This window comes from Ascaphus truei, chromosome 4 (assembly GCF_040206685.1).
Source record: "Ascaphus truei isolate aAscTru1 chromosome 4, aAscTru1.hap1, whole genome shotgun sequence".
In the NCBI taxonomy this organism is placed as follows: Eukaryota; Metazoa; Chordata; class Amphibia; order Anura; family Ascaphidae; genus Ascaphus; species Ascaphus truei.
Window position 1 is genome coordinate 325,589,000 of NC_134486.1, and position 6,000 is coordinate 325,594,999.

The following is a 6,000-nucleotide window of genomic DNA, read 5'->3' on the forward strand; positions in this document are numbered from 1 at the left end:
TTCTAATAAAGCCCATTTTCCTTTAAGGTTACATAATGGCTCCATTGAGTTCAACTTATGTTAAATTTAGTCATATAAGATAATCATCCTATATCTGTATTTATATCGATCAAGAGGAAGACAAAAAAAGAAACAGTGAAACATTTGACAATTATTCCATAAGGGCCAAAAATCCTTCACGGCTCCAGTAATAGCAATCCGTTTTCTCCCTGGATGTTTAACTTATTTGGTAAATCCTTGTATCCCTTTCATTTCTCGAAAGATGTATTTTCCTAAAGATATCTATTGTATCTGCAATCACACACTCCATTGGTAGCTAATGCCACATGTTAACTGCTCTTTCTGTAAAGAACCCTTCAATAACCTTTCCTCATAAGTCAGATCTTCCGTGCCCATTATTCATTGAGTAGCTCTATTCTGCACTTTTTTCCAGTTCTATGGTTTTTTTTGTTAGTTTGTTTTTAATAGGGTGGTTCCCAAAACTATACTCTGTATTCAAGGGGCGGCCCTACTAAAGATTTATAGTTGCAAAATGATGCTATAGTCCAGGGGTGGGGAACCTTTTTTCTGCCAAGGGCCATTTGGATATTTATAACATCGTTCGCAGGCCATGCAGGCACACAGGCAGGCACACAGCAGGCACACAGCAGGCACACAGATCTCCCCCTCCCCCCACCTCTGGTAGTTGGGGGGATCGTGTAGGGCGGCTGCTGGGGTAAGTGTGGGGGGAACTGCTGGGGAAGTGCGGGGACTGCGGCGGGGGGGTGCGGGGAAAAATACGGTGGGTGCTGGGGCTAGTACAGTGGCTGCTGGGGATCATGTAGGGCTGCCGGCACCTCACACCACCTCCTCCCGATCGGGCGCGCGGCGGCTATTTTTAAAAAAATTAGCGTGACCCCGGTTGTAGCAGTTGCCTTAGCAGGGCCAGACCAAATGATTTCGGGGGCCTTATACGGCCCTCGGGCCTGACGTTCCCCACCCCTGCTATAGTCCCTTCCATCCATACCCCGTTTTATGCATGATGATATACTAGCCGTTGCAGCTGCTGCTAGTTGTTGAGCACTATTGCGGTCTGCTGCCTACAAGCACTCCTAAATCCTTCTCCATCAGGATTTAACCTCATTTTGTACCATTTAGTTTAAGAAGCATGAATAATCATGCTATATACAAATGCGTAATCTTACATTTATCTGTATTAAATCTCATCTGCCACTTACTGTACTCTCCTCAATCTTCCAGTTTATCAAGTCTTTCTGTTGGGACATTACAAACTCTAATTGTACTACCTTACATAATTTAGTGTCACCAGAGATTGTGCTCTGTTTACTAACCTACAGTAATGATCATTAACACAAATTGAAAACCCTTGGCCCTTGCGTATTATTTTTTTTGCTGCAAGATCCTATCCCAGTTTATTCCTTGTAAATTCTTACTAAGTTGACGTAAATCTGTCTTTATAGAGTTAAGAAGCTTTGTTTATCCCATGTAATACTGTTAAATTATTTACAAGAAGACTATGATCATTGTTTCCCAATGTTTCCTCACTTGAATATTTACTATATACTTCACCACACCTATTTGCAAGGTCCCTCTGACAAAGAGAATAGCTCTCTGAATTCGTGTTTTCTAAACCTCTCCTCGTGACCCATGACCAAGCAAGGTTTGGGGAATAACCAAAGCACTTGCATCCAGGTGAATGCACTTTGATTTATTTTTTATGCATATTAATAGAATGTTAGGTGGTTGTCTCAGAAACCTGGTGTGGTCACGTGGATAGGTTTGCAAAACACTGCTCTAAATCAACTGCCCACTCGCGTGGTTTATCCCACCATACAGTATTTCAGTAATGTCTATCATGTCATATTGCTATTTCAAGCTCCCCATTTATCTGCTAGACTTCTTGCATTTGCAAACATGCGCTTAAAGCTGCAGTTCAGGCAATATCCTGCATGTGTGTTTTTTTTAATAAATCAGTTCTGTAGTAAGAAAAAATACTTTTAGCATTTTCTGTTTTAAAAAAAAACAAAGTTGAAAGACCAATTTTCTTGTATTCTATTTTAACAAGCATTTGCTAAGGCACTGCCCCTTCATGTCCTGGCACACTCCTTTGTCAGCACTGCCCTCCCTCTTGCACATGTCAGTGCAGGAGTGCTCATGAATATTCATGAGCTTCCACTGACGGACTGAAGCAGAATATAAACAGATCCCTTCACTAATTATGTCACCAAATTTCGCTGATCAATACATGGAGAACGAATTGACCGTCAGCTATACAGTTCTTTAGGTAATTAGAGATTTCCCACATGAAACTATTGAAGTAAAAAAATAAATAAAAAATAAAAACCGACTGAACTGCAGCTTTAAGGTTATTTTGCCAGTCTCTGCTATTATTTAGAATATTCTACGATTTGTTAGCTCATCTGCTCCTGCCTTTCTCCTCCAATTGATTTTTAGCCTTTATAGGTTTTCTAGTATTATACGGTGGCTAAGTAACCTTCAAATTGTTAGCGTTTTTCCCAAGCAGAAATCTGTAGCTGTGGTTTTAGTATAATAGTCCCATTAAAAAATAATAAAAACACAACAATGTTCCTAGTACTCATAAATGACAATTGACAAATGAATAAGCCCCACTAATTTAATCAAGAAAAGAACACAAACCCCTAAGGGGCGTAGGTCACACACAGTGTGCGGTATATGTGACAAGGAAGGAGTGGGAGAAAACAAGAGAAGGGGAAGGAAAGGGAAATATCAGTGAGATGGGAGAGGGGGTGTAAACAAATGTGGTGATACAGGGGAAGGGAGCAAAGTTTCGGGGTACAGACCCCTTCTTCGGCCCGTTCCCAATGAAATGATGAAAAGCCAGATGAAAGTAATGTCAATCCAAATGGAGATGGTGAAATAACATGTTCAATGAAAACCTAACTAGGTAAAAAGGTGAGCTAAAAAATCCCAAATGGTAAACATCTATTCCTAACAGATACACATTAGGATTAATTGGTATAAGGTGCAACCAAAAAGAGAGTACTGACAATAGTACAGACACTAGGTCTAGAGAGGTTCTCTACCGACCAGTTTGAGTCCACGACAATGCAGGGATGTGTGGGATTTTTTGTTTTGTTACATTAAAAAATATTGTTCTTCTTGAGTTATCCAGCACAATATAGTTGTTTATACAGTGGTGTACAATTACTTTTTTTATGGCCAGATCTGCGAACTGGGGCGAGTTGCCCCAGCCTGGAGCATAGCGATTTTGCACATTGCCAGCTGGCAAAGAACATGCGGTACCCATTAACTGCAGCAAATGGCTAATGATGAATATGTAAGCTATGCATAGATAAAGAGCTGTTTTACTAAGCAGTGTTTTTGACTCACTACTGCTTATGATTCCCTTTTTTATGGACATCCATATACATCGCCGAGATTGATCAAGCTCCGTTACTGGTTGACTTGGGTAGGAGTTACGCCCATTTGGATATGTAAATAGAGCTTCATGGATGTGAGGAATAGACCAGTTAAGCCTCTTCGTTTCTGGTATTAAAAGCGTGTTGTGAGTAATATTTGTTTATATGTACACTGTGTGTGTGTGTGTATGTATGTATGTATGTATGTATGTATGTATGTATATACGAAGAAAAGGGAAATAAGCTCGCATCCACTCCAACAAAATAATGGTCACCATAAGCCAGTATATAATGGAGAAATTACCATAACAGGCGGTGCTCACGGGTCGATAATAATAATGTAGCAAGAAAAAAGAAACCCGCTTGGAAGCACTCAGGTATACCGTTTAGAAAATAACAATTTATTAATTGACACAAAGAGATAGATAACAGTACAAAAATGTTAAAAATAAGGCTAGGACCCCTGTCACGAATACTACCCAATAGAAACACTGTTGCATAATATAGGGATAAACTCACAATGTAAACCCTAATGCCTATTATAGACAGATGTAAGAAACACTTGTTAGCAAGAAACTCTATGACAGGCTATTACAATTCCAAGTAAATGAGACATGCATCTGATATAATACGTCCCTGAGGACATAGAGTGATTAACCAGTATATAAAATACTTCCTCATCAAGCATAAATTCCGCCTCTTAAAAGCAGATATATGTTCCAAACCCACAGCAATTGAAATCTCTGGGGGAAATTGGTAACCGTGCTCTGAGGGTCACTCTATACGTAGAACAAAATAGCACGCATGTGACATAAAATAGTACGTGCTCTCAAAAAGAGTGCAAAGTGAATAGCCTGTATGTTGCAAGCATAAATATAAAAAAGCGTTTCAAAGTCCAGAAAAAATAATCACAGCAGTGTTATTTATTATTTATTTATTTATTTATAAAATATTTTACCAGGAAGTAATACATTGAGAGTTACCTCTCGTTTTCAAGTATGTCCTGGGACATACCTATGTGTTAGGTAGCATAGTTAGGTGGCTGCATCATCCAGAGGTCCTGCCTAGCTCCCCCACTCCTACGTGTTTCGTCAGAGGACTTAAGCTGCAGTTCAGTCTATATCCTGCATGTGTGTTTTTTTTAATAAATCAGTTCTGTAGTAAGAAAAAATACTTTTAGCATTTTCGGTTTTTAAAAAAACAACTTTGAAAGACCAATTTTCTTGTATTCTATTTTAACAAGCATTTGCTTAGGCACTGCCCCTTCATGGCCTGTCACAAACCCAGGCACACCCCTTTGTCAGCACTGCCCTCCCTCTCTCTAAACGTGCACTAGCATCTGGTCACATGATCTTCCTCATACAGTAGTACATTCAAGGAAGCTGGAGAAAAGGGATCAGCCATGCATAGCAGCTCGGATAGGCGATTTCAAACTTATTACAGTGTTTATTCCATTCATTGCACGTGTATATAATGTAAAAATTGTAATAATTCCATTTATAGCAAACGTGTATATGTGAATATTATTTAGATGTATATGTATGTTACTGAAATGTGGAGTGAGTGTGTAGGTAAATACACACAATACACTTCCACTGCGCATATATATATATATATATATATATATATATATATATATATATATATATATATATATATATATATATATATATATATATATATATATATATTATATATGTATGTATATGTGAAGTTATGTGAGTAAAAAAGTGACAAAAACCCTCCATAGCAAGGCAAATAGCAAATGGAAATATTACTGTATGCTCATTTGTATGTATATATATATTTATATACACACACACTTCAAATACGGATAGTGATTCACGTAAATGATATATATATTCACTTTCTGGGAGTATAAGAGTGACTGTCCTGTTGTTCCTTTTTTTGTATCCATCATTGAATGGTATGCACCCTCTCTTTACGTTTATTTTATACTAGCTGAGAGACCCGGCGTTGCCCGGGATGTAATGTTCCCGCTCCTCTCTCTCTCCTCACCCCTCCCCCTCTCTCTGTTTGTCCCCCATTCACATCAATCCAGTTCCCCCCCTCCCTCCTTTACAGCGTCAGTCATTGTGTGTGCGTCAGTCAGTCAGTGTGTGTGCGCGCGCGTCAGTGAGTCTGACGCAGAAACACAAACACACACACAGACTGACTGACGCACACACACACACAGTCAGTGTGTGCGTGTGTGTGTGCCTCAGTCAGTCAGTGTGTGCGTGCGGCAGTCAGTCAGTCATTCAGTAAGTGTGTGGGTGTGGGGGTGTGCGCGCGCGCGCGTCAGTAAGTGTGTGTGTGTCAGTCAGTGTGTGTGTGTGTGTTTGTTTGTGTCAGTGTGTGTGTGTGTCAGTGTGTGTGTGTGTGTGTGTGTGTGTGTGCAGCAGTCAGTGTGTGTGTGTGCAGCAGTCAGTGGGTGTGTGTGCAGCAGTCAGTGTGTGTGTGTGTGTGCGCGCGTCAGTCTGTGTATGTGTGCGTGTGGCTGTGAGGGGTTGTGTGCATGCGGCTGTGAGGGGTTGTGTGCGTGCGTCAGTATGTATGTGTGTGTGTCAGTCAGTGCGTCAATCAGTCAGTGTGTGTG

The 6,000-nt window shown here is 40.1% G+C and overlaps 1 protein-coding gene across 2 annotated transcripts in view; it reads left to right on the forward strand.

Annotated features, from left to right (window-relative positions):
• SLC17A5 (solute carrier family 17 member 5) overlaps positions 1-6,000 on the forward strand; it is a 78,484-nt gene that overhangs the window by 21,966 nt on the left and 50,518 nt on the right. The gene's annotated exons all lie outside the window — the stretch shown is intronic.